At 36.8% G+C, this 21,263-nt stretch overlaps 1 protein-coding gene and 73 non-coding genes across 74 annotated transcripts in view; 33 read left to right on the top strand and 41 right to left on the bottom strand.

The window, feature by feature from the left end:
* Positions 1 to 21,263, bottom strand: part of LOC140060322 (adenylate cyclase type 10-like) — a 120,291-nt gene that overhangs the window by 47,938 nt on the left and 51,090 nt on the right. The window lies entirely within an intron of this gene.
* On the bottom strand, positions 191 to 277 carry Trnay-gua (transfer RNA tyrosine (anticodon GUA)). The gene is given in 2 exon segments: positions 191 to 226; positions 241 to 277. It is a non-coding gene; the product is annotated as a tRNA-Tyr (tRNA).
* On the top strand, positions 413 to 484 carry Trnae-cuc (transfer RNA glutamic acid (anticodon CUC)). The gene has a single exon. It is a non-coding gene; the product is annotated as a tRNA-Glu (tRNA).
* Positions 614 to 701, bottom strand: Trnay-gua (transfer RNA tyrosine (anticodon GUA)). Its single transcript is given in 2 exon segments — positions 614 to 649; positions 665 to 701. It is a non-coding gene; the product is annotated as a tRNA-Tyr (tRNA).
* Trnay-gua (transfer RNA tyrosine (anticodon GUA)) lies at positions 1,040 to 1,127 on the bottom strand. The gene is given in 2 exon segments: positions 1,040 to 1,075; positions 1,091 to 1,127. It is a non-coding gene; the product is annotated as a tRNA-Tyr (tRNA).
* Positions 1,467 to 1,554, bottom strand: Trnay-gua (transfer RNA tyrosine (anticodon GUA)). Its single transcript is given in 2 exon segments — positions 1,467 to 1,502; positions 1,518 to 1,554. It is a non-coding gene; the product is annotated as a tRNA-Tyr (tRNA).
* On the top strand, positions 1,688 to 1,759 carry Trnae-uuc (transfer RNA glutamic acid (anticodon UUC)). The gene has a single exon. It is a non-coding gene; the product is annotated as a tRNA-Glu (tRNA).
* Trnay-gua (transfer RNA tyrosine (anticodon GUA)) lies at positions 1,895 to 1,982 on the bottom strand. The gene is given in 2 exon segments: positions 1,895 to 1,930; positions 1,946 to 1,982. It is a non-coding gene; the product is annotated as a tRNA-Tyr (tRNA).
* Trnae-cuc (transfer RNA glutamic acid (anticodon CUC)) lies at positions 2,116 to 2,187 on the top strand. The gene has a single exon. It is a non-coding gene; the product is annotated as a tRNA-Glu (tRNA).
* On the bottom strand, positions 2,317 to 2,404 carry Trnay-gua (transfer RNA tyrosine (anticodon GUA)). The gene is given in 2 exon segments: positions 2,317 to 2,352; positions 2,368 to 2,404. It is a non-coding gene; the product is annotated as a tRNA-Tyr (tRNA).
* Positions 2,538 to 2,609, top strand: Trnae-cuc (transfer RNA glutamic acid (anticodon CUC)). The gene has a single exon. It is a non-coding gene; the product is annotated as a tRNA-Glu (tRNA).
* Positions 2,744 to 2,831, bottom strand: Trnay-gua (transfer RNA tyrosine (anticodon GUA)). The gene is given in 2 exon segments: positions 2,744 to 2,779; positions 2,795 to 2,831. It is a non-coding gene; the product is annotated as a tRNA-Tyr (tRNA).
* On the top strand, positions 2,965 to 3,036 carry Trnae-cuc (transfer RNA glutamic acid (anticodon CUC)). Its single transcript has one exon. It is a non-coding gene; the product is annotated as a tRNA-Glu (tRNA).
* On the bottom strand, positions 3,166 to 3,253 carry Trnay-gua (transfer RNA tyrosine (anticodon GUA)). The gene is given in 2 exon segments: positions 3,166 to 3,201; positions 3,217 to 3,253. It is a non-coding gene; the product is annotated as a tRNA-Tyr (tRNA).
* Positions 3,387 to 3,458, top strand: Trnae-uuc (transfer RNA glutamic acid (anticodon UUC)). The gene has a single exon. It is a non-coding gene; the product is annotated as a tRNA-Glu (tRNA).
* Trnay-gua (transfer RNA tyrosine (anticodon GUA)) lies at positions 3,587 to 3,674 on the bottom strand. Its single transcript is given in 2 exon segments — positions 3,587 to 3,622; positions 3,638 to 3,674. It is a non-coding gene; the product is annotated as a tRNA-Tyr (tRNA).
* Positions 3,808 to 3,879, top strand: Trnae-uuc (transfer RNA glutamic acid (anticodon UUC)). The gene has a single exon. It is a non-coding gene; the product is annotated as a tRNA-Glu (tRNA).
* Positions 4,015 to 4,102, bottom strand: Trnay-gua (transfer RNA tyrosine (anticodon GUA)). Its single transcript is given in 2 exon segments — positions 4,015 to 4,050; positions 4,066 to 4,102. It is a non-coding gene; the product is annotated as a tRNA-Tyr (tRNA).
* Positions 4,235 to 4,306, top strand: Trnae-cuc (transfer RNA glutamic acid (anticodon CUC)). Its single transcript has one exon. It is a non-coding gene; the product is annotated as a tRNA-Glu (tRNA).
* On the bottom strand, positions 4,436 to 4,523 carry Trnay-gua (transfer RNA tyrosine (anticodon GUA)). Its single transcript is given in 2 exon segments — positions 4,436 to 4,471; positions 4,487 to 4,523. It is a non-coding gene; the product is annotated as a tRNA-Tyr (tRNA).
* Positions 4,657 to 4,728, top strand: Trnae-cuc (transfer RNA glutamic acid (anticodon CUC)). The gene has a single exon. It is a non-coding gene; the product is annotated as a tRNA-Glu (tRNA).
* Positions 4,863 to 4,950, bottom strand: Trnay-gua (transfer RNA tyrosine (anticodon GUA)). Its single transcript is given in 2 exon segments — positions 4,863 to 4,898; positions 4,914 to 4,950. It is a non-coding gene; the product is annotated as a tRNA-Tyr (tRNA).
* Positions 5,084 to 5,155, top strand: Trnae-cuc (transfer RNA glutamic acid (anticodon CUC)). The gene has a single exon. It is a non-coding gene; the product is annotated as a tRNA-Glu (tRNA).
* On the bottom strand, positions 5,285 to 5,372 carry Trnay-gua (transfer RNA tyrosine (anticodon GUA)). The gene is given in 2 exon segments: positions 5,285 to 5,320; positions 5,336 to 5,372. It is a non-coding gene; the product is annotated as a tRNA-Tyr (tRNA).
* On the top strand, positions 5,506 to 5,577 carry Trnae-cuc (transfer RNA glutamic acid (anticodon CUC)). Its single transcript has one exon. It is a non-coding gene; the product is annotated as a tRNA-Glu (tRNA).
* On the bottom strand, positions 5,708 to 5,795 carry Trnay-gua (transfer RNA tyrosine (anticodon GUA)). The gene is given in 2 exon segments: positions 5,708 to 5,743; positions 5,759 to 5,795. It is a non-coding gene; the product is annotated as a tRNA-Tyr (tRNA).
* Positions 6,136 to 6,222, bottom strand: Trnay-gua (transfer RNA tyrosine (anticodon GUA)). Its single transcript is given in 2 exon segments — positions 6,136 to 6,171; positions 6,186 to 6,222. It is a non-coding gene; the product is annotated as a tRNA-Tyr (tRNA).
* Trnae-uuc (transfer RNA glutamic acid (anticodon UUC)) lies at positions 6,356 to 6,427 on the top strand. The gene has a single exon. It is a non-coding gene; the product is annotated as a tRNA-Glu (tRNA).
* On the bottom strand, positions 6,562 to 6,649 carry Trnay-gua (transfer RNA tyrosine (anticodon GUA)). Its single transcript is given in 2 exon segments — positions 6,562 to 6,597; positions 6,613 to 6,649. It is a non-coding gene; the product is annotated as a tRNA-Tyr (tRNA).
* Trnay-gua (transfer RNA tyrosine (anticodon GUA)) lies at positions 6,990 to 7,076 on the bottom strand. Its single transcript is given in 2 exon segments — positions 6,990 to 7,025; positions 7,040 to 7,076. It is a non-coding gene; the product is annotated as a tRNA-Tyr (tRNA).
* On the top strand, positions 7,212 to 7,283 carry Trnae-uuc (transfer RNA glutamic acid (anticodon UUC)). Its single transcript has one exon. It is a non-coding gene; the product is annotated as a tRNA-Glu (tRNA).
* Trnay-gua (transfer RNA tyrosine (anticodon GUA)) lies at positions 7,418 to 7,505 on the bottom strand. The gene is given in 2 exon segments: positions 7,418 to 7,453; positions 7,469 to 7,505. It is a non-coding gene; the product is annotated as a tRNA-Tyr (tRNA).
* On the top strand, positions 7,639 to 7,710 carry Trnae-uuc (transfer RNA glutamic acid (anticodon UUC)). The gene has a single exon. It is a non-coding gene; the product is annotated as a tRNA-Glu (tRNA).
* On the bottom strand, positions 7,846 to 7,933 carry Trnay-gua (transfer RNA tyrosine (anticodon GUA)). Its single transcript is given in 2 exon segments — positions 7,846 to 7,881; positions 7,897 to 7,933. It is a non-coding gene; the product is annotated as a tRNA-Tyr (tRNA).
* Trnae-cuc (transfer RNA glutamic acid (anticodon CUC)) lies at positions 8,067 to 8,138 on the top strand. The gene has a single exon. It is a non-coding gene; the product is annotated as a tRNA-Glu (tRNA).
* Trnay-gua (transfer RNA tyrosine (anticodon GUA)) lies at positions 8,268 to 8,355 on the bottom strand. Its single transcript is given in 2 exon segments — positions 8,268 to 8,303; positions 8,319 to 8,355. It is a non-coding gene; the product is annotated as a tRNA-Tyr (tRNA).
* Trnae-cuc (transfer RNA glutamic acid (anticodon CUC)) lies at positions 8,489 to 8,560 on the top strand. Its single transcript has one exon. It is a non-coding gene; the product is annotated as a tRNA-Glu (tRNA).
* Positions 8,690 to 8,777, bottom strand: Trnay-gua (transfer RNA tyrosine (anticodon GUA)). The gene is given in 2 exon segments: positions 8,690 to 8,725; positions 8,741 to 8,777. It is a non-coding gene; the product is annotated as a tRNA-Tyr (tRNA).
* Trnae-cuc (transfer RNA glutamic acid (anticodon CUC)) lies at positions 8,911 to 8,982 on the top strand. Its single transcript has one exon. It is a non-coding gene; the product is annotated as a tRNA-Glu (tRNA).
* On the bottom strand, positions 9,113 to 9,200 carry Trnay-gua (transfer RNA tyrosine (anticodon GUA)). Its single transcript is given in 2 exon segments — positions 9,113 to 9,148; positions 9,164 to 9,200. It is a non-coding gene; the product is annotated as a tRNA-Tyr (tRNA).
* Positions 9,334 to 9,405, top strand: Trnae-uuc (transfer RNA glutamic acid (anticodon UUC)). The gene has a single exon. It is a non-coding gene; the product is annotated as a tRNA-Glu (tRNA).
* Trnay-gua (transfer RNA tyrosine (anticodon GUA)) lies at positions 9,540 to 9,627 on the bottom strand. Its single transcript is given in 2 exon segments — positions 9,540 to 9,575; positions 9,591 to 9,627. It is a non-coding gene; the product is annotated as a tRNA-Tyr (tRNA).
* Positions 9,761 to 9,832, top strand: Trnae-cuc (transfer RNA glutamic acid (anticodon CUC)). The gene has a single exon. It is a non-coding gene; the product is annotated as a tRNA-Glu (tRNA).
* Trnay-gua (transfer RNA tyrosine (anticodon GUA)) lies at positions 9,961 to 10,048 on the bottom strand. Its single transcript is given in 2 exon segments — positions 9,961 to 9,996; positions 10,012 to 10,048. It is a non-coding gene; the product is annotated as a tRNA-Tyr (tRNA).
* Trnae-cuc (transfer RNA glutamic acid (anticodon CUC)) lies at positions 10,182 to 10,253 on the top strand. Its single transcript has one exon. It is a non-coding gene; the product is annotated as a tRNA-Glu (tRNA).
* Positions 10,383 to 10,470, bottom strand: Trnay-gua (transfer RNA tyrosine (anticodon GUA)). Its single transcript is given in 2 exon segments — positions 10,383 to 10,418; positions 10,434 to 10,470. It is a non-coding gene; the product is annotated as a tRNA-Tyr (tRNA).
* Positions 10,604 to 10,676, top strand: Trnae-uuc (transfer RNA glutamic acid (anticodon UUC)). The gene has a single exon. It is a non-coding gene; the product is annotated as a tRNA-Glu (tRNA).
* Trnay-gua (transfer RNA tyrosine (anticodon GUA)) lies at positions 10,810 to 10,897 on the bottom strand. The gene is given in 2 exon segments: positions 10,810 to 10,845; positions 10,861 to 10,897. It is a non-coding gene; the product is annotated as a tRNA-Tyr (tRNA).
* On the bottom strand, positions 11,238 to 11,325 carry Trnay-gua (transfer RNA tyrosine (anticodon GUA)). The gene is given in 2 exon segments: positions 11,238 to 11,273; positions 11,289 to 11,325. It is a non-coding gene; the product is annotated as a tRNA-Tyr (tRNA).
* Positions 15,777 to 15,848, top strand: Trnae-cuc (transfer RNA glutamic acid (anticodon CUC)). The gene has a single exon. It is a non-coding gene; the product is annotated as a tRNA-Glu (tRNA).
* On the bottom strand, positions 15,984 to 16,071 carry Trnay-gua (transfer RNA tyrosine (anticodon GUA)). Its single transcript is given in 2 exon segments — positions 15,984 to 16,019; positions 16,035 to 16,071. It is a non-coding gene; the product is annotated as a tRNA-Tyr (tRNA).
* On the top strand, positions 16,207 to 16,278 carry Trnae-cuc (transfer RNA glutamic acid (anticodon CUC)). Its single transcript has one exon. It is a non-coding gene; the product is annotated as a tRNA-Glu (tRNA).
* Trnay-gua (transfer RNA tyrosine (anticodon GUA)) lies at positions 16,414 to 16,501 on the bottom strand. The gene is given in 2 exon segments: positions 16,414 to 16,449; positions 16,465 to 16,501. It is a non-coding gene; the product is annotated as a tRNA-Tyr (tRNA).
* On the top strand, positions 16,635 to 16,706 carry Trnae-cuc (transfer RNA glutamic acid (anticodon CUC)). Its single transcript has one exon. It is a non-coding gene; the product is annotated as a tRNA-Glu (tRNA).
* On the bottom strand, positions 16,841 to 16,928 carry Trnay-gua (transfer RNA tyrosine (anticodon GUA)). Its single transcript is given in 2 exon segments — positions 16,841 to 16,876; positions 16,892 to 16,928. It is a non-coding gene; the product is annotated as a tRNA-Tyr (tRNA).
* On the top strand, positions 17,062 to 17,133 carry Trnae-cuc (transfer RNA glutamic acid (anticodon CUC)). The gene has a single exon. It is a non-coding gene; the product is annotated as a tRNA-Glu (tRNA).
* On the bottom strand, positions 17,263 to 17,350 carry Trnay-gua (transfer RNA tyrosine (anticodon GUA)). Its single transcript is given in 2 exon segments — positions 17,263 to 17,298; positions 17,314 to 17,350. It is a non-coding gene; the product is annotated as a tRNA-Tyr (tRNA).
* On the top strand, positions 17,484 to 17,555 carry Trnae-uuc (transfer RNA glutamic acid (anticodon UUC)). Its single transcript has one exon. It is a non-coding gene; the product is annotated as a tRNA-Glu (tRNA).
* Trnay-gua (transfer RNA tyrosine (anticodon GUA)) lies at positions 17,691 to 17,778 on the bottom strand. The gene is given in 2 exon segments: positions 17,691 to 17,726; positions 17,742 to 17,778. It is a non-coding gene; the product is annotated as a tRNA-Tyr (tRNA).
* On the top strand, positions 17,912 to 17,983 carry Trnae-cuc (transfer RNA glutamic acid (anticodon CUC)). Its single transcript has one exon. It is a non-coding gene; the product is annotated as a tRNA-Glu (tRNA).
* On the bottom strand, positions 18,113 to 18,200 carry Trnay-gua (transfer RNA tyrosine (anticodon GUA)). The gene is given in 2 exon segments: positions 18,113 to 18,148; positions 18,164 to 18,200. It is a non-coding gene; the product is annotated as a tRNA-Tyr (tRNA).
* Trnae-cuc (transfer RNA glutamic acid (anticodon CUC)) lies at positions 18,334 to 18,405 on the top strand. The gene has a single exon. It is a non-coding gene; the product is annotated as a tRNA-Glu (tRNA).
* Trnay-gua (transfer RNA tyrosine (anticodon GUA)) lies at positions 18,535 to 18,622 on the bottom strand. The gene is given in 2 exon segments: positions 18,535 to 18,570; positions 18,586 to 18,622. It is a non-coding gene; the product is annotated as a tRNA-Tyr (tRNA).
* On the top strand, positions 18,756 to 18,827 carry Trnae-cuc (transfer RNA glutamic acid (anticodon CUC)). Its single transcript has one exon. It is a non-coding gene; the product is annotated as a tRNA-Glu (tRNA).
* Positions 18,958 to 19,045, bottom strand: Trnay-gua (transfer RNA tyrosine (anticodon GUA)). Its single transcript is given in 2 exon segments — positions 18,958 to 18,993; positions 19,009 to 19,045. It is a non-coding gene; the product is annotated as a tRNA-Tyr (tRNA).
* Trnae-uuc (transfer RNA glutamic acid (anticodon UUC)) lies at positions 19,179 to 19,250 on the top strand. The gene has a single exon. It is a non-coding gene; the product is annotated as a tRNA-Glu (tRNA).
* On the bottom strand, positions 19,385 to 19,472 carry Trnay-gua (transfer RNA tyrosine (anticodon GUA)). Its single transcript is given in 2 exon segments — positions 19,385 to 19,420; positions 19,436 to 19,472. It is a non-coding gene; the product is annotated as a tRNA-Tyr (tRNA).
* On the top strand, positions 19,606 to 19,677 carry Trnae-cuc (transfer RNA glutamic acid (anticodon CUC)). Its single transcript has one exon. It is a non-coding gene; the product is annotated as a tRNA-Glu (tRNA).
* Positions 19,806 to 19,893, bottom strand: Trnay-gua (transfer RNA tyrosine (anticodon GUA)). The gene is given in 2 exon segments: positions 19,806 to 19,841; positions 19,857 to 19,893. It is a non-coding gene; the product is annotated as a tRNA-Tyr (tRNA).
* Trnae-cuc (transfer RNA glutamic acid (anticodon CUC)) lies at positions 20,027 to 20,098 on the top strand. Its single transcript has one exon. It is a non-coding gene; the product is annotated as a tRNA-Glu (tRNA).
* Trnay-gua (transfer RNA tyrosine (anticodon GUA)) lies at positions 20,228 to 20,315 on the bottom strand. The gene is given in 2 exon segments: positions 20,228 to 20,263; positions 20,279 to 20,315. It is a non-coding gene; the product is annotated as a tRNA-Tyr (tRNA).
* Trnae-uuc (transfer RNA glutamic acid (anticodon UUC)) lies at positions 20,449 to 20,521 on the top strand. Its single transcript has one exon. It is a non-coding gene; the product is annotated as a tRNA-Glu (tRNA).
* On the bottom strand, positions 20,655 to 20,742 carry Trnay-gua (transfer RNA tyrosine (anticodon GUA)). The gene is given in 2 exon segments: positions 20,655 to 20,690; positions 20,706 to 20,742. It is a non-coding gene; the product is annotated as a tRNA-Tyr (tRNA).
* Positions 21,083 to 21,170, bottom strand: Trnay-gua (transfer RNA tyrosine (anticodon GUA)). The gene is given in 2 exon segments: positions 21,083 to 21,118; positions 21,134 to 21,170. It is a non-coding gene; the product is annotated as a tRNA-Tyr (tRNA).

Raw genomic sequence — 21,263 nt, 5'->3', positions numbered from 1 at the left:
ATTCGGCGTTTTCACCACCGCGGCCCGGGTTCGATTCCCGGTGTCGAAAATTATTTTATTTCTTGTCTAGTCCTATAATATTTTATTTGAAATAATCAAGAATGGGTAAATTATCTCAAGACTGTAAAATCGTTTTAAAATTCATTATTAATATCAATGAAAAATAAAGAAAAAATTGAATAAAAAATGTTCCCTCGAGCCGGATTTGAACCAGCGACCTAAGGATACCATTGTTTAACTCTACAGTCCTCCGCTCTACCAACTGAGCTATCGAGGGCGGTGTCTCTCTCTCTCGTTGATCGTAACCTATTATGGAATGTTTATTTCAATAAAATGTACTGATAATGAATTGTGTTCCATGAAAAACACGAACACCAATATTAGCGCTTAAATTTAGGGGTTTCTCAAGTTTTCCCATATGGTCTAGTGGTTAGGATTCGGCGCTCTCACCGCCGCGGCCCGGGTTCGATTCCCGGTGTGGGAAATAATTTTATTCCTTGTCTATTAGATTTTGTTTGAAATAAACAAGAATGGGTAAATTATCTCAAGACTGTAAAATCGTTTTAAAATTCATTATCAATGAAAAATAAAGAAAAAATTGAATAAAAAATGTTCCCTCGAGCCGGATTTGTACCAGTGACCTAAGGATACCAATTTTTTAACTCTACAGTCCTCCGCTCTACCAACTGAGCTATCGAGGGCGATGTCTCTCTCTCGTTGATCGTAACCTATTATGGAATGTTTATTTCAATAAAATGTACTGATAATGAATCGTGTTCCATGAAAAACACGAACACCAATATTAGCGCCTAAATTTAGGGGTTTCTCAAGTTTTCCCATGGTCTAGTGGTTAGGATTCGGCACTCTCACCGCCGCGGCCCGGTTTCGATTCCCGGTGTGGGAAATTATTTTATTCCTTGTCTATTAGATTTTGTTTGAAATAAACAAGAATGGATAAATTATCTCAAGACTGTAAAATCGTTTTAAAATTCATTATTAATATCAATGAAAAATAAAGAAAAAATTGAATAAAAAATGTTCCCTTGAGCCGGATTTGAACCAGCGACCTAAGGATACCAATTTTTTAACTCTACAGTCCTCCGCTCTACCAACTGAGCTATCGAGGGCGGTGTCTCTCTCTCGTTGATCGTAATCTATTATGGAATGTTTATTTCAATAAAATGTACTGATAATGAATTGTGATCCATGAAAAACCCGAACACCAATATTAGCGCCTAAATTTAGGGGTTTCTCAAGTTTTCCCATATGGTCCAGTGGTTAGGATTCGGCGTTTTCACCACCGCGGCCCGGGTTCGATTCCCGGTGTCGAAAATTATTTTATTTCTTGTCTAGTCCTATAATATTTTATTTGAAATAATCAAGAATGGGTAAATTATCTCAAGACTGTAAAATCGTTTTAAAATTCATTATCAATGAAAAATAAAGAAAAAATTGAATAAAAATGTTCCCTCGAGCCGGATTTGAACCAGCGACCTAAGGATACCAATTATTAAACTCTACAGTCCTCCGCTCTACCAACTGAGCTATCGAGGGCGGTGTCTCTCTTTTGTTGATCGTAACCTATTATTGAATGTTTATTTCAATAAAATGTACTTATAATGAATCGTGTTCCATGAAAAACCCGAACACCAATATTAGCGCCTAAATTTAGGGGTTTCTCAAGTTTTCCCATATGGTCTAGTGGTTAGGATTCGGCGTTTTCACCGCCGCGGCCCGGGTTCGATTCCCGGTGTGGGAAATTATTTTATTACTTGTCTAGGCCTATAATATTTTATTTGAAATAATCAAGAATGGGTAAATTATCTCGAGACTGTAAAATCGTTTTAAAATTCATTATCAATGAAAAATAAAGAAAAAATTGAATAAAAAACTTTCCCTCGAGCCGGATTTGAACCAGTGACCTAAGGATACCAATTATTAAACTCTACAGTCCTCCGTTCTACCAACTGAGCTATCGAGGGCGGTGTCTCTCTCTCGTTGATCGTAACCTATTATGGAATGTTTATTTCAATAAAATGTACTGATAATGAATCGTGTTCCATGATAAACACGAACACCAATATTAGCGCCTAAATTTAGGGGTTTCTCAAGTTTTCCCATATGGTCTAGTGGTTAGGATTTGGCGCTCTCACCACCGCGGCCCGGGTTCGATTCCCGGTGTGGGAAATTATTTTATTCCTTGTCTATTAGATTTTGTTTGAAATAAACAAGAATGGGTAAATAATCTCAAGACTGTAAAATCCTTTTAAAATTCATTATCAATGAAAAATAAAGAAAAAATTTAATAAAAAATGTTCCCTCGAGCCGGATTTGAACCAGCGACCTAAGGATACCAATTTTTTAACTCTACAGTCCTCCGCTCTACCAACTGAGCTATCGAGGGCGGCGTCTCTCTCTCGTTGATCGTAACCTATTATGGAATGTTTATTTCAAGAAAATGTACTGATAAGGAATCGTGTTCCATGAAAAACCCGAACACCAATATTAGCGCCTAAATTTAGGGGTTTCTCAAGTTTTCCCATATGGTCTAGTGGTTAGGATTCGGCGCTCTCACCGCCGCGGCCCGGGTTCGATTCCCGGTGTGGGAAATTATTTTATTCCTTGTCTAGTCCTATAATATTTTATTTGAAATAATCAAGAATGGGTAAATTATCTCAAGACTGTAAAATCGTTTTAAAATTCATTATCAATGAAAAATAAAGAAAAAATTGAATAAAAATGTTCCCTCGAGCCGGATTTGTACCAGCGACCTAAGGATACCAATTTTTTAACTCTACAGTCCTCCGCTCTACCAACTGAGCTATCGAGGGCGGTGTCTCTCTGTCGTTAATCGTAGCCTATTATGGAATGTTTATTTCAATAAAATGTACTGATAATGAATCGTGTTCCATGAAAAACTAGAACACCAATATTAGCGCTTAAATTTAGGGGTTTCTCAAGTTTTCCCATATGGTTTAGTGGTTAGGATTCGGCGCTCTCACCGCCGCGGCCCGGGTTCGATTCCCGGTGTGGGAAATTATTTTATTCCTTGTCTATTAGATTTTGTTTGAAATAAACAAGAATGGGTAAATTATCTCAAGACTGTAAAATCGTTTTAAAATTCATTATCAATGAAAAATAAAGAAAAAATTGAATAAAAAATGTTCTCTCGAGCCGGATTTAAACCAGCGACCTAAGGATACCAATTTTTTAACTCTACAGTCCTCCGCTCTACCAACTGAGCTATCGAGGGCGGTGTCTCTCTCTCGTTGATCGTAACCTATTATGGAATGTTTATTTCAATAAAATGTACTGATAATGAATCGTGTTCCATGAAAAACCCGAACACCAATATTAGAGCCTAAATTTAGGGGTTTCTCAAGTTTTCCCATATGGTCTAGTGGTTAGGATTCAGCGTTTTCACCGCCGCGGCCCGGGTTCGATTCCCGGTGTGGGAAATTATTTTATTCCTTGTCTATTAGATTTTGTTTGAAATAAACAAGAATGGGTAAATTATCTCAAGACTGTAAAATCGTTTTAAAATTCATTATCAATGAAAAATAAAGAAAAAATTGAATAAAAATGTTCCCTCGAGCCGGATTTGAACCAGCGACCTAAGGATACCAATTATTAAACTCTACAGTCCTCCGCTCTACCAACTGAGCTATCGAGGGCGGTGTCTCTCTTTTGTTGATCGTAACCTATTATTGAATGTTTATTTCAATAAAATGTACTTATAATGAATCGTGTTCCATGAAAAACCCGAACACCAATATTAGCGCCTAAATTTAGGGGTTTCTCAAGTTTTCCCATATGGTCTAGTGGTTAGGATTCGGCGTTTTCACCGCCGCGGCCCGGGTTCGATTCCCGGTGTGGGAAATTATTTTATTACTTGTCTAGGCCTATAATATTTTATTTGAAATAATCAAGAATGGGTAAATTATCTCGAGACTGTAAAATCGTTTTAAAATTCATTATCAATGAAAAATAAAGAAAAAATTGAATAAAAAACTTTCCCTCGAGCCGGATTTGAACCAGTGACCTAAGGATACCAATTATTAAACTCTACAGTCCTCCGTTCTACCAACTGAGCTATCGAGGGCGGTGTCTCTCTCTCGTTGATCGTAACCTATTATGGAATGTTTATTTCAATAAAATGTACTGATAATGAATCGTGTTCCATGATAAACACGAACACCAATATTAGCGCCTAAATTTAGGGGTTCTCAAGTTTTCCCATATGGTCTAGTGGTTAGGATTTGGCGCTCTCACCACCGCGGCCCGGGTTCGATTCCCGGTGTGGGAAATTATTTTATTCCTTGTCTATTAGATTTTGTTTGAAATAAACAAGAATGGGTAAATAATCCCAAGACTGTAAAATCCTTTTAAAATTCATTATCAATGAAAAATAAAGAAAAAATTTAATAAAAAAATTTCCCTCGAGCCGGATTTGAACCAGCGACCTAAGGATACCAATTTTTTAACTCTACAGTCCTCCGCTCTACCAACTGAGCTATCGAGGGCGGCGTCTCTCTCTCGTTGATCGTAACCTATTATGGAATGTTTATTTCAAGAAAATGTACTGATAAGGAATCGTGTTCCATGAAAAACCCGAACACCAATATTAGCGCCTAAATTTAGGGGATTCTCAAGTTTTCCCATATGGTCTAGTGGTTAGGATTCGGCGCTCTCACCGCCGCGGCCCGGGTTCGATTCCCGGTGTGGGAAATTATTTTATTCCTTGTCTAGTCCTATAATATTTTATTTGAAATAATCAAGAATGGGTAAATTATCTCAAGACTGTAAAATCGTTTTAAAATTCATTATCAATGAAAAATAAAGAAAAAATTGAATAAAAATGTTCCCTCGAGCCGGATTTGTACCAGCGACCTAAGGATACCAATTTTTTAACTCTACAGTCCTCCGCTCTACCAACTGAGCTATCGAGGGCGGTGTCTCTCTGTCGTTAATCGTAGCCTATTATGGAATGTTTATTTCAATAAAATGTACTGATAATGAATCGTGTTCCATGAAAAACTAGAACACCAATATTAGCGCTTAAATTTAGGGGTTTCTCAAGTTTTCCCATATGGTTTAGTGGTTAGGATTCGGCGCTCTCACCGCCGCGGCCCGGGTTCGATTCCCGGTGTGGGAAATTATTTTATTCCTTGTCTATTAGATTTTGTTTGAAATAAACAAGAATGGGTAAATTATCTCAAGACTGTAAAATCGTTTTAAAATTCATTATCAATGAAAAATAAAGAAAAAATTGAATAAAAAATGTTCTCTCGAGCCGGATTTAAACCAGCGACCTAAGGATACCAATTTTTTAACTCTACAGTCCTCCGCTCTACCAACTGAGCTATCGAGGGCGGTGTCTCTCTCTCGTTGATCGTAACCTATTATGGAATGTTTATTTCAATAAAATGTACTGATAATGAATCGTGTTCCATGAAAAACCCGAACACCAATATTAGAGCCTAAATTTAGGGGTTTCTCAAGTTTTCCCATATGGTCTAGTGGTTAGGATTCGGCGCTCTCACCGCCGCGGCCCGGGTTCGATTCCCGGTGTGGGAAATTATTCTATTCCTTGTCTATTAGATTTTGTTTGAAATAAACAAGAATGGGTAAATTATCTCAAGACTGTAAAATCGTTTTAAAATTCATTATCAATGACAAATAAAGAAAAAAATTGAATAAAAAATGTTCCCTAGAGCCGGATTTGAACCAGCGACCTAAGGATACCAATTTTTTAACTCTACAGTCCTCCGCTCTACCAACTGAGCTATCGAGGGCGATGTCTCTCTGTCGTTGATCGTAACCTATTATGGAATGTTTATTTCAATAAAATGTACTGATAATGAATTGTGATCCATGAAAAACCCGAACACCAATATTAGCGCTTAAATTTAGGGGTTTCTCAAGTTTTCACATATGGTCTAGTGGTTAGGATTCGGCGTTTTCACCGCCGCGGCCCGGGTTTGATTCCCGGTGTGGTAAATTATTTTATTACTTGTCTAGGCCTACAATATTTTATTTGAAATAATCAAGAATGGGTAAATTATCTCGAGACTGTAAAATCGTTTTAAAATTCATTATCAATGAAAAATAAAGAAAAAATTGAATAAAAAACTTTCCCTCGAGCCGGATTTGAACCAGCGACCTAAGGATACCATTGTTTAACTCTACAGTCCTCCGCTCTACCAACTGAGCTATCGAGGGCGGTGTCTCTCTCTCGTTGATCGTAACCTATTATGGAATGTTTATTTCAATAAAATGTACTGATAATGAATTGTGTTCCATGAAAAACACGAACACCAATATTAGCGCTTAAATTTAGGGGTTTCTCAAGTTTTCCCATATGGTCCAGTGGTTAGGATTCGGCGTTTTCACCACCGCGGCCCGGGTTCGATTCCCGGTGTGGAAAATTATTTTATTTCTTGTCTAGTCCTATAATATTTTATTTGAAATAATCAAGAATGGGTAAATTATCTCAAGACTGTAAAATTGTTTTAAAATTCATTATCAATGAAAAATAAAGAAAAAATTGAATAAAAATGTTCCCTCGAGCCGGATTTGAACCAGCGACCTAAGGATACCAATTATTAAACTCTACAGTCCTCCGCTCTACCAACTGAGCTATCGAGGGCGGTGTCTCTCTTTTGTTGATCGTAACCTATTATTGAATGTTTATTTCAATAAAATGTACTGATAATGAATTGTGATCAATGAAAAACCCGAACACCAATATTAGCGCCTAAATTTAGGGGTTTCTCAAGTTTTCCCATATGGTCTAGTGGTTAGGATTCGGCGTTTTCACCTCCGCGGCCCGGGTTTGATTCCCGGTGTGGTAAATTATTTTATTACTTGTCTAGGCCTACAATATTTTATTTGAAATAATCAAGAATGGGTAAATTATCTCGAGACTGTAAAATCGTTTTAAAATTCATTATCAATGAAAAATAAAGAAAAAATTGAATAAAAAACTTTCCCTCGAGCCGGATTTGAACCAGCGACCTAAGGATACCATTGTTTAACTCTACAGTCCTCCGCTCTACCAACTGAGCTATCGAGGGCGGTGTCTCTCTCTCTCGTTGATCGTAACCTATTATGGAATGTTTATTTCAATAAAATGTACTGATAATGAATTGTGTTCCATGAAAAACACGAACACCAATATTAGCGCTTAAATTTAGGGGTTTCTCAAGTTTTCCCATATGGTCCAGTGGTTAGGATTCGGCGTTTTCACCACCGCGGCCCGGGTTCGATTCCCGGTGTGGAAAATTATTTTATTTCTTGTCTAGTCCTATAATATTTTATTTGAAATAATCAAGAATGGGTAAATTATCTCAAGACTGTAAAATCGTTTTAAAATTCATTATCAATGAAAAATAAAGAAAAAATTGAATAAAAATGTTCCCTCGAGCCGGATTTGAACCAGCGACCTAAGGATACCAATTATTAAACTCTACAGTCCTCCGCTCTACCAACTGAGCTATCGAGGGCGGTGTCTCTCTTTTGTTGATCGTAACCTATTATTGAATGTTTATTTCAATAAAATGTACTTATAATGAATCGTGTTCCATGAAAAACCCGAACACCAATATTAGCGCCTAAATTTAGGGGTTTCTCAAGTTTTCCCATATGGTCTAGTGGTTAGGATTCGGCGTTTTCACCGCCGCGGCCCGGGTTCGATTCCCGGTGTGGGAAATTATTTTATTACTTGTCTAGGCCTATAATATTTTATTTGAAATAATCAAGAATGGGTAAATTATCTCGAGACTGTAAAATCGTTTTAAAATTCATTATCAATGAAAAATAAAGAAAAAATTGAATAAAAAACTTTCCCTCGAGCCGGATTTGAACCAGTGACCTAAGGATACCAATTATTAAACTCTACAGTCCTCCGTTCTACCAACTGAGCTATCGAGGGCGGTGTCTCTCTCTCGTTGATCGTAACCTATTATGGAATGTTTATTTCAATAAAATGTACTGATAATGAATCGTGTTCCATGATAAACCCGAACACCAATATTAGAGCCTAAATTTAGGGGTTTCTCAAGTTTTCCCATATGGTCTAGTGGTTAGGATTCGGCGCTCTCACCGCCGCGGCCCGGGTTCGATTCCCGGTGTGGGAATTTATTCTATTCCTTGTCTATTAGATTTTGTTTGAAATAAACAAGAATGGGTAAATTATCTCAAGACTGTAAAATCTTTTTAAAATTCATTATCAATGAAAAATAAAGAAAAAATTGAATAAAAAATGTTCCCTCGATCCGGATTTGAACCAGCGACCTAAGGATACCAATTTTTTAACTCTACAGTCCTCCGCTCTACCAACTGAGCTATCGAGGGCGATGTCTCTCTCTCGTTGATCGTAACCTATTATGGAATGTTTATTTCAATAAAATGTACTGATAATGAATCGTGTTCCATGAAAAACACGAACACCAATATTAGCGCCTAAATTTAGGAGTTTCTCAAGTTTTCCTATATGGTCTAGTGGTTAGGATTCGGCGCTCTCACCGCCGCGGCCCGGGTTCGATTCCCGGTGTGGGAAATTATGTTATTCCTTTTCTATTAGATTTTGTTTGAAATAAACAAGAATGGGTAAATTATCTCAAGACTGTAAAATCGTTTTAAAATTCATTATCAATAAAAAATAAAGAAAAAATTGAATAAAAAATGTTCCCTAGAGCCGGATTTGAACCAGCGACCTAAGGATACCAATTTTTTAAATCTACAGTCCTCCGCTCTACCAACTGAGCTATCGAGGGCGGTGTCTCTCTCTCGTTGATCGTAACCTATTATGGAATGTTTATTTCAATAAAATGTACTGATAATGAATCGTGTTCCATGAAAAACACGAACACCAATATTAGCGCTTAAATTTAGGGGTTTCTCCAGTTTTCCCATATGGTCTAGTGGTTAGGATTCGGCGCTCTCACCGCCGCGGCCCGGGTTCGATTCCTGGTGTGGGAAATTATGTTATTCCTTGTCTATTAGATTTTGTTTGAAATAAACAAGAATGGGTAAATAATCTCAAGACTGTAAAATCGTTTTAAAATTCATTATCAATGAAAAATAAAGAAAAAAATTGAATAAAAAATGTTCACTCGAGCCGGATTTGAACCAGCGACCTAAGGATACCAATTTTTTAACTCTACAGTCCTCCGCTCTACCAACTGAGCTATCGAGGGTGGCGTCTCTCTCTCGTTGATCGTAACCTATTATGGAATGTTTATTTCAAGAAAATGTACTGATAATGAATCGTGTTCCATGAAAAACCCGAACACCAATATTAGCGCCTACATTTAGGGGTTTCTCAAGTTTTCCCATATGGTCTAGTGGTTAGGATTCGGCGTTTTCACCGCCGCGGCCCGGGTTCGATTCCCGGTGTGGGAAATTATTTTATTTCTTGTCTAGGCCTATAATATTTTATTTGAAATAAACAAGAATGGGTAAATTATCTCAAGACTGTAACATCGTTTTAAAATTCATTGTCAATGAAAAATAAAGAAAAAATTGAATAAAAATGTTCCCTCCAGCCAGATTTGAACCAGCGACCTAAGGATACCAATTATTAAACTCTACAGTCCTCCGCTCTACCAACTGAGCTATCGAGGGCGGTGTCTCTCTGTCGTTAATCGTAGCCTATTATGGAATGTTTATTTCAATAAAATATACTGATAATGAATCGTGTTCCATGAAAAACTAGAACACCAATATTAGCGCTTAAATTTAGGGGTTTCTCAAGTTTTCCCATATGGTCTAGTGGTTAGGATTCGGCGCTCTCACCGCCGCGGCCCGGGTTCGATTCCCGGTGTGGGAAATTATTTTATTCCTTGTCTATTAGATTCTGTTTGAAATAAACAAGAATGGGTAAATTATCTCAAGACTCTAAAATCGTTTTAAAATTCATTGTCAATGAAAAATAAAGAAAAAATTGAATAAAAATGTTCCCTCGAGCCGGATTTGAACCAGCGACCTAAGTATACCAATTATTAAACTCTACAGTCCTCCGCTCTACCAACTGAGCTATCGAGGGCGGTGTCTCTCTGTCGTTAATCGTAGCCTATTATGGAATGTTTATTTCAATAAAATGTACTGATAATGAATCGTGTTCCATGAAAAACTAGAACACCAATATTAGCGCTTAAATTTAGGGGTTTCTCAAGTTTTCCCATATGGTCTAGTGGTTAGGATTCGGCGCTCTCACCGCCGCGGCCCGGGTTCGATTCCCGGTGTGGGAAATTATTTTATTCCTTGTCTATTAGATTTTGTTTGAAATAAACAAGAATGGGTAAATTATCTCGAGACTGTAAAATCGTTTTAAAATTCATTATCAATGAAAAATAAAGAAAAACTTGAATAAAAAATGTTCCCTCGAGCCGGATTTGAACCAGCGACCTAAGGATACCAATTTTTTAACTCTACAGTCCTCCGCTCTACCAACTGAGCTATCGAGGGCGGTGTCTCTCTCTCGTTGATCGTAACCTATTATGGAATGTTTATTTCAATAAAATGTACTGATAATGAATCGTGTTCCATGATAAACCCGAACACCAATATTAGCGCCTAAATTTAGGGGTTTCTCAAGTTTTCCCATATGGTCTAGTGGTTAGGATTCGGCGTTTTCACCGCCGCGGCCCGGGTTCGATTCCCGGTGTGGGGAATTATTTTATTTCTTGTCTAGGCCTATAATATTTTATTTGAAATAATCAAGAATGGGTAAATTATCTCAAGACTGTAAAATCGTTTTAAAATTCATTATCAATGAAAAATAAAGAAAAAATTGAATAAAAATGTTCCCTCGAGCCGGATTTGAACCAGCGACCTAAGGATACCAATTATTAAACTCTACAGTCCTCCGCTCTACCAACTGAGCTATCGAGGGCGGTGTCTCTCTCTCGTTGATCGTAACCTATTATTGAATGTTTATTTCAATAAAATGTACTGATAATGAATCGTGTTCCATGAAAAACCCGAACACCAATATTTGCGCCTAAATTTAGGGGTTTCTCAAGTTTTCCCATATGGTCTAGTGGTTAGGATTCGGCGTTTTTTACCGCCGCGGCCCGGGTTCGATTCCCGGTGTGGGAAATTATTTTATTTCTTGTCTAGGCCTATAATATTTTATTTGAAATAAACAAGAATGGGTAAATTATCTCAAGACTGTAACATCGTTTTAAAATTCATTGTCAATGAAAAATAAAGAAAAAATTGAATAAAAATGTTCCCTCGAGCCGGATTTGAACCAGCGACCTAAGGATACCAATTATTAAACTCTACAGTCCTCCGCTCTACCAACTGAGCTATCGAGGGCGGTGTCTCTCTGTCGTTAAGGAGGAGGGCGCATTAGGAGGAGGGCGCTCTTGGTTGTGGTAACAGTGTGTTTTCATAGTTGGTTAAGTATTAAATTTAAATCTCTAAAAATCACTTTAATCCTTCTAAATTGTAACACTATCTGTAAGAGATACTAACAATTACCTAATACTAGAGCTATACTTTACTGTTTAACTCCGTAAAGACAAATATTTAGGAGCATTTTTGGTTGTTTGAAAGCTAGGCCAACTCATGCCTGATTGACTTGCTTTCATAACCAGCTACTCTAACCGGGAAGGAGGTAGGTGTAGGCCTAGCAGTTACCGGCCTAGGCAGTGTTCGATATTTTCAACTGTTATTTATTTATTTATTTATTTATTTATTTTGGATTATTTGGTCTAGGTAGTGTTGGACATTTTCAATTGTTATTATTGGTTTTAGTATTGGTTTGACATTTTTGTATTTTTTTCGCTCAATAATAGATAGAAATGCCCCCAAAAAAGAAATCAGTTCCCAAGGAGGGCAAAGTTTGTGGAGAATGTGGCTCTTGTAGTCAGAATGTTATTGAGGAAGGTCTGCTCTGCAATCTATGCAATCTTTGGTTCCACAAAGGGTGTCAAAATGTCAGTGATAGCCTCTATCAATTGATTAATGCACATGGTAATAATGACTCGGTACATTGGTATTGTCGATCATGCAATACTACGGCAAAAGATATTATGAAGAACCTTTCCAGCATTGCAACAACACAAACTAAGCTAGCAAAGCATATTGAAGCAAATACTGAGAAAATTGATAAGATACTATCTAACCAAACAGAAATGTATTTAAAAACTGAAGAAAGATTAGAAAAAAAGTTAATAAATAGCATGGAGGAGAAGTTTAGCGAGCATGAAGATAGAGAAAAGCGTAAAGCAAATATTATAGTGTATGAGATTGAAGAATCCGATAAAACTGAGTCTAATTTGAGGAAAAAAGATGATTGGGAGAACGTAGTTCAATTTCTTCATGGACTTGATATACAGCATGTGGATAGTAAAATCAGAACTTTCTTCCGTTTAGGCAAACGAGAACCTAATAAAAGACGTCCTATTAAATTAGTTTTCTATGATATAAGAGACAAGGAGCTTATACTTAAGAATGCATGGGATAAAAAAATAAAGGGGTTAGTAGAGACCGAAGCAAGTTAGATCGTGACCGGTTTAATACGCTGAAAGTCGAGAAAGAGAGAAGAGAGCAAACTGGTGAGACCAATTTAATGATAAGAAATTACGAGATTGTGAAGGTGCCCTTTCGGACAAGCCCAAACCACAACCCTCAGGTCAAACAATACCAGGCACAACACTAATAACACAAAGAAAATAAACACAGAAAGTAATTATAATTTAGGAAATAATACTTTTAATTTTAATTATCGAAGAAATAACATTATCAACATTGACAGAGATAATCTTTCTTTTTTTTACACTAATTGTGATACATTAACTAACAAAATCGCAGAACTCCGAATAAGAATAAATCAGCTTAAACCGGATATTATAATCTTAAATGAAATATTACCTAAACATTATCTGTATGAAATTGATGAGAACATTTTTAATTTAGAAGGTTATAATTTATTTAGTAAACTGGAACATAGAGGAGTCGCGATCCTAGTAAAAGATGCATTGACTGTATTTCAGGTTGACATAGGTGGTTTTGATGAGAATATATTTGTGAATATTAAATTAAATGATATTAATGTTTTAATTGGTTGTATTTATCGCAGTCCAAGTAGTCACGCGGACAAATTTGAGGATTTAAAAGATATTTTGGTTGCAGCAGAAAAGTACAGGGCTGATCATATGATTGTTGCTGGCGATTTTAATTTTAAAGGGATAAACAGGAGTAGCAAAGGGTTATCACATAATGTGAACCAAAAATTTACCGATTTAATCGATGATTTAATGTGGCATCAACATGTAGACTGTCCGACAAGACATCGTACTGGAGAAGAATCTAATATACTAGATTTAGTACTTTCAAGGGAAGAGTTTGATGTTTGTGATCTTATTAGTAGTGCACCATTGGGAAAGAGTGACCATGTTGTTTTAACCTTTAATCTTGCTTTAAGTTTTATAGAAAAAGAAAATGTCACTCCTACAAGAAATTACTACAAAGCCAACTACGAAGCTATTAGAACTAAAATAAAAGAATCGAAACTAAATATTGATATGTATGAACTTGATGGTGTTTCTATTGGTAATTCTCTCTATTCCCTGTTAGATTTCTGTATTTTACAGTATGTTCCTTTAAGGTCTAAAACTAAAAGGTATAAGAAGCAGTGGATGAACGTCGAAACAGTGTCTATAGTTAAACAGAAACATAAAGCATGGAATAGATATCAGAGTAGAAGAACACCGGAAAGATGGAATGCTTATATTAAAGTTAGAAATGAGACAAATAAGGCAATAAAAAAAGCGAAGAAAAGTTTTGAATGCAAGTTGGCATCCGAGATAAAAGTGAATCCTAAGAGTTTCTGGAAATATTATAAGGAGAAAACTGGCAAAAAGACGGGCATTTCTGCATTAAAAGACGAGAGAGGAGAACTGATTGTAGATGATAGACAAAAAGCTGCACTCTTAAACCAAGCATTTGCAACAGTTTTTACTAAAGAAAATATTTCTGACATTCCCGTGCTTAAACTTAACCTTGATCATGAAGTCGAACCTTTGTATACTGTTGCATTTCCGGAGAATGAAATTCGAAAGCACCTATTAGCATTAGACATTTGTAAGTCTCCAGGACCAGATGGTGTGCACTCTCGACTTTTAAAAGAAACGGCAAATGAAATTAGTCCAATTCTCAGCACTTTATTTTCCAAGCTTTTACATGAGGGAACTATTCCTGAACAATGGAGGCAAGCTAATGTTTCATCAATCTATAAGAAAGGCTGTAAAACTAATCCTCTAAACTATAGGCCAGTGAGTTTAACGTCAATACTATGTAAAACCATGGAGGCATTCATCAAGAATGAAATATCGAAACATATGGAAGATAATAAACTATTTTGTAACGAACAACATGGGTTTCGCAAGGGAAGATACTGCAACACGCAACTGCTTGAGGCCACTGAGAAATGGTCTTCAATGATAGATGAAGGACACTCTGTCGATATCTTGTACTGTGATTTTCAAAAAGCTTTTGACTCTGTTCCACATGAAAGACTTCTCCATAAAATGCATACATATGGTATTCGTGGTGAATTGTTGAAATGGACTAAAATATACTTGTCAAATCGTGTCCAGCGAGTGGTGGTAAATGGCGAAGTTTCGGATTGGATATCGGTCCAGAGTGGTATTCCTCAAGGGAGTGTATATGGTGTAATCTGCTTTACAATATTTATCAACGATCTGCCTCAATTAGTTAAGTCACCTCTTTTTTTGTTTGCTGATGATTCAAAGACATACAAAGCTGTTGATTCAGACATAGATGCTCTTGATTTTCAGGCGGACATTGATAAGATGTATAAATGGTCAGTAAAGTGGCAGTTGCCCTTTAATATTAATAAATGTAAGGTTATGCATCTCGGTAAAAAATCCTTGAACACAACATACTTTATGGGAACAGGTTCAGATAGAATTCAGTTGGGAGTTGTAACTCAGATGAGAGATCTTGGTGTTTTAGTTGATAATAAATTGAATTTTCATGATCATATCGTTGAAGTTGTTAAAAAGGCTAACTCTAGACTTGGTTTAATTAAGAGAACCTTTGAATATTTAGACAGTCATTTAGTGTCTATCCTTTATAAATCAATGGTTAGACCGATTTTAGAATATTCTAGTACGGCTTGTCTTCCTCAGTTTGTTGGTGATTCTATTCTCTTAGAAAAAGTTCAGCAAAGAGCCACAAAACTTGCTGTGGAAATTAAAACTCAACCATATAGTGACCGAATGAAATTTATGAAACTGCCATCATTAGCATTTCGAAGAAAGAGGTGTTACTGCTTACAGATTTTTAGAATGATACAAAAGTATGATAATGTTAATCCGGGTGTCTTTTTTGAATTAGCACCATCTACTGTAACTAGAGGCCACAATTTTAAAATTAAAAAAGTTCATAGTAAATCGAAACACAGACAGAAATTCTTTTCAATATCTGCAGTAAATGATTGGAATAGTTTGCCATATCATATAGTAAATGCATCCTCTATAAATAATTTTAAAACCTATATTGAAACACACTGGAAAACCCACAACCTAAAGTTTGAGCCATATAACCAAGATATTCAAAGAGGGGCTCACAAACCTTAACAGGTTTATAGTCTAAAGGTCAAGGTAAATCAAGGTAAAAAGTTAATCGTAGCCTATTATGGAATGTTTATTTCAATAAAATGTACTGATAATGAATCGTGTTCCATGAAAAACTAGAACACCAATATTAGCGCTTAAATTTAGGGGTTTCTCAAGTTTTCCCATATGGTCTAGTGGTTAGGATTCGGCGCTCTCACCGCCGCGGCCCGGGTTCGATTCCCGGTGTGGGAAATTATTTTATTCCTTGTCTATTAGATTTTGTTTGAAATAAACAAGAATGGGTAAATTATCTCAAGACTGTAAAATCGTTTTAAAATTCATTATTAATATCAATGAAAAATAAAGAAAAAATTGAATAAAAAATGTTCCCTCGAGCCGGATTTGAACCAGCGACCTAAGGATACCAATTTTTTAACTCTACAGTCCTCCGCTCTACCAACTGAGCTATCGAGGGCGGTGTCTCTCTCTCTCGTTGATCGTAACCTATTATGGAATGTTTATTTCAATAAAATGTACTGATAATGAATCGTGTTCCATGAAAAACCCGAACACCAATATTAGAGCCTAAATTTAGGGGTTTCTCAAGTTTTCCCATATGGTCTAGTGGTTAGGATTCGGCGCTCTCACCGCCGCGGCCCGGGTTCGATTCCCGGAGTGGGAAATTATTTTATTCCTTGTCTATTAGATTTTGTTTGAAATAAACAAGAATGGGTAAATTATCTGAAGACTGTAAAATCGTTTTAAAATTCATTATTAATATCAATGAAAAATAAAGAAAAAATTGAATAAAAAATGTTCCCTCGAGCCGGATTTGAACCAGCGACCTAAGGATACCAATTTTTTAACTCTACAGTCCTCCGCTCTACCAACTGAGCTATCGAGGGCGGTGTCTCTCTCTCGTTGATCGTAACCTATTATGGAATGTTTATTTCAATAAAATGTACTGATAATGAATCGTGTTCCATGATAAACACGAACACCAATATTAGCGCCTAAATTTAGGGGTTTCTCAAGTTTTCCCATAGGGTCTAGTGGTTAGGATTCGGCGTTCTCACCGCCGCGGCCCGGGTTCGATTCCCGGTGTGGAAAATTATTTTATTCATTGTCTATTAGATTTTGTTTGAAATAAACAAGAATGGGTAAATTATCTCAAGACTGTAAAATCGTTTTAAAATTCATTATTAATATCAATGAAAAATAAAGAAAAATTGAATAAAAAATGTTCCCTCGAGCCGGATTTGAACCAGCGACCTAAGGATACCAATTTTTTAACTCTACAGTCCTCCGCTCTACCAACTGAGCTATCGAAGGCGGTGTCTCTCTCTCGTTGATCGTAACCTATTATGGAATGTTTATTTCAATAAAATGTACTGATAATGAATCGTGTTCCATGATAAACAGTAACACCAATATTAGCGCCTAAATTTAGGGGTTTCTCAAGTTTTCCCATATGGTCTAGTGGTTAGGATTCGGCGTTCTCACCGCCGCGGCCCGGGTTCGATTCCCGGTGTGGGAAATTATTTTATTCCTTGTCTATTAGATTTTGTTTGAAATAAACAAGAATGGGTAAATTATCTGAAGACTGTAAAATCGTTTTAAAATTCATTATCAATGACAAATAAAGAAAAAATTGAATAAAAAATGTTCCCTAGAGCCGGATTTGAACCAGCGACCTAAGGATACCAATTTTTTAACTCTACAGTCCTCCGCTCTACCAACTGAGCTATCGAGGGCGATGTCTCTCTGTCGTTGATCGTAACCTATTATTGAATGTTTATTTCAATAAAATGTACTTATAATGAATCGTGTTCCATGAAAAACCCGAACACCAATATTAGCGCCTAAATTTAGGGGTTTCTCAAGTTTTCCCATATGGTCTAGTGGTTAGGATTCGGCGTTTTCACCGCCGCGGCCCGGGTTCGATTCCCGGTGTGGGAAATTATTTTATTACTTGTCTAGGCCTATAATATTTTATTTGAAATAATCAAGAATGGGTAAATTATCTCGAGACTGTAAAATCGTTTTAAAATTCATTATCAATGAAAAATAAAGAAAAAATTGAATAAAAAACTTTCCCTCGAGCCGGATTTGAACCAGTGACCTAAGGATACCAATTATTAAACTCTACAGTCCTCCGTTCTACCAACTGAGCTATCGAGGGCGGTGTCTCTCTCTCGTTGATCGTAACCTATTATGGAATGTTTATTTCAATAAAATGTACTGATAATGAATCGTGTTCCATGATAAACCCGAACACCAATATTAGAGCCTAAATTTAGGGGTTTCTCAAGTTTTCCCATATGGTCTAGTGGTTAGGATTCGGCGCTCTCACCGCCGCGGCCCGGGTTCGATTCCCGGTGTGGGAATTTATTCTATTCCTTGTCTATTAGATTTTGTTTGAAATAAACAAGAATGGGTAAATTATCTCAAGACTGTAAAATCTTTTTAAAATTCATTATCAATGAAAAATAAAGAAAAAATTGAATAAAAAATGTTCCCTCGATCCGGATTTGAACCAGCGACCTAAGGATACCAATTTTTTAACTCTACAGTCCTCCGCTCTACCAACTGAGCTATCGAGGGCGATGTCTCTCTCTCGTTGATCGTAACCTATTATGGAATGTTTATTTCAATAAAATGTACTGATAATGAATCGTGTTCCATGAAAAACACGAACACCAATATTAGCGCCTAAATTTAGGAGTTTCTCAAGTTTTCCTATATGGTCTAGTGGTTAGGATTCGGCGCTCTCACCGCCGCGGCCCGGGTTCGATTCCCGGTGTGGGAAATTATGTTATTCCTTTTCTATTAGATTTTGTTTGAAATAAACAAGAATGGGTAAATTATCTCAAGACTGTAAAATCGTTTTAAAATTCATTATCAATAAAAAATAAAGAAAAAATTGAATAAAAAATGTTCCCTAGAGCCGGATTTGAACCAGCGACCTAAGGATACCAATTTTTTAAATCTACAGTCCTCCGCTCTACCAACTGAGCTATCGAGGGCGGTGTCTCTCTCTCGTTGATCGTAACCTATTATGGAATGTTTATTTCAATAAAATGTACTGATAATGAATCGTGTTCCATGAAAAACACGAACACCAATATTAGCGCTTAAATTTAGGGGTTTCTCCAGTTTTCCCATATGGTCTAGTGGTTAGGATTCGGCGCTCTCACCGCCGCGGCCCGGGTTCGATTCCTGGTGTGGGAAATTATGTTATTCCTTGTCTATTAGATTTTGTTTGAAATAAACAAGAATGGGTAAATAATCTCAAGACTGTAAAATCGTTTTAAAATTCATTATCAATGAAAAATAAAGAAAAAAATTGAATAAAAAATGTTCACTCGAGCCGGATTTGAACCAGCGACCTAAGGATACCAATTTTTTAACTCTACAGTCCTCCGCTCTACCAACTGAGCTATCGAGGGTGGCGTCTCTCTCTCGTTGATCGTAACCTATTATGGAATGTTTATTTCAAGAAAATGTACTGATAATGAATCGTGTTCCATGAAAAACCCGAACACCAATATTAGCGCCTACATTTAGGGGTTTCTCAAGTTTTCCCATATGGTCTAGTGGTTAGGATTCGGCGTTTTCACCGCCGCGGCCCGGGTTCGATTCCCGGTGTGGGAAATTATTTTATTTCTTGTCTAGGCCTATAATATTTTATTTGAAATAAACAAGAATGGGTAAATTATCTCAAGACTGTAACATCGTTTTAAAATTCATTGTCAATGAAAAATAAAGAAAAAATTGAATAAAAATGTTCCCTCCAGCCAGATTTGAACCAGCGACCTAAGGATACCAATTATTAAACTCTACAGTCCTCCGCTCTACCAACTGAGCTATCGAGGGCGGTGTCTCTCTGTCGTTAATCGTAGCCTATTATGGAATGTTTATTTCAATAAAATATACTGATAATGAATCGTGTTCCATGAAAAACTAGAACACCAATATTAGCGCTTAAATTTAGGGGTTTCTCAAGTTTTCCCATATGGTCTAGTGGTTAGGATTCGGCGCTCTCACCGCCGCGGCCCGGGTTCGATTCCCGGTGTGGGAAATTATTTTATTCCTTGTCTATTAGATTCTGTTTGAAATAAACAAGAATGGGTAAATTATCTCAAGACTCTAAAATCGTTTTAAAATTCATTGTCAATGAAAAATAAAGAAAAAATTGAATAAAAATGTTCCCTCGAGCCGGATTTGAACCAGCGACCTAAGTATACCAATTATTAAACTCTACAGTCCTCCGCTCTACCAACTGAGCTATCGAGGGCGGTGTCTCTCTGTCGTTAATCGTAGCCTATTATGGAATGTTTATTTCAATAAAATGTACTGATAATGAATCGTGTTCCATGAAAAACTAGAACACCAATATTAGCGCTTAAATTTAGGGGTTTCTCAAGTTTTCCCATATGGTCTAGTGGTTAGGATTCGGCGCTCTCACCGCCGCGGCCCGGGTTCGATTCCCGGTGTGGGAAATTATTTTATTCCTTGTCTATTAGATTTTGTTTGAAATAAACAAGAATGGGTAAATTATCTCGAGACTGTAAAATCGTTTTAAAATTCATTATCAATGAAAAATAAAGAAAAACTTGAATAAAAAATGTTCCCTCGAGCCGGATTTGAACCAGCGACCTAAGGATACCAATTTTTTAACTCTACAGTCCTCCGCTCTACCAACTGAGCTATCGAGGGCGGTGTCTCTCTCTCGTTGATCGTAACCTATTATGGAATGTTTATTTCAATAAAATGTACTGATAATGAATCGTGTTCCATGATAAACCCGAACACCAATATTAGCGCCTAAATTTAGGGGTTTCTCAAGTTTTCCCATATGGTCTAGTGGTTAGGATTCGGCGTTTTCACCGCCGCGGCCCGGGTTCGATTCCCGGTGTGGGGAATTATTTTATTTCTTGTCTAGGCCTATAATATTTTATTTGAAATAATCAAGAATGGGTAAATTATCTCAAGACTGTAAAATCGTTTTAAAATTCATTATCAATGAAAAATAAAGAAAAAATTGAATAAAAATGTTCCCTCGAGCCGGATTTGAACCAGCGACCTAAGGATACCAATTATTAAACTCTACAGTCCTCCGCTCTACCAACTGAGCTATCGAGGGCGGTGTCTCTCTCTCGTTGATCGTAACCTATTATTGAATGTTTATTTCAATAAAATGTACTGATAATGAATCGTGTTCCATGAAAAACCCGAACACCAATATTTGCGCCTAAATTTAGGGGTTTCTCAAGTTTTCCCATATGGTCTAGTGGTTAGGATTCGGCGTTTTTTACCGCCGCGGCCCGGGTTCGATTCCCGGTGTGGGAAATTATTTTATTTCTTGTCTAGGCCTATAATATTTTATTTGAAATAAACAAGAATGGGTAAATTATCTCAAGACTGTAACATCGTTTTAAAATTCATTGTCAATGAAAAATAAAGAAAAAATTGAATAAAAATGTTCCCTCGAGCCGGATTTGAACCAGCGACCTAAGGATACCAATTATTAAACTCTACAGTCCTCCGCTCTACCAACTGAGCTATCGAGGGCGGTGTCTCTCTGTCGTTAAGGAGGAGGGCGCATTAGGAGGAGGGCGCTCTTGGTTGTGGTAACAGTGTGTTTTCATAGTTGGTTAAGTATTA

Source organism: Antedon mediterranea, chromosome 10 (assembly GCF_964355755.1).
Source record: "Antedon mediterranea chromosome 10, ecAntMedi1.1, whole genome shotgun sequence".
Taxonomy (NCBI): Eukaryota; Metazoa; Echinodermata; class Crinoidea; order Comatulida; family Antedonidae; genus Antedon; species Antedon mediterranea.
This window is presented reverse-complemented; position numbering and strand designations above follow the sequence as displayed.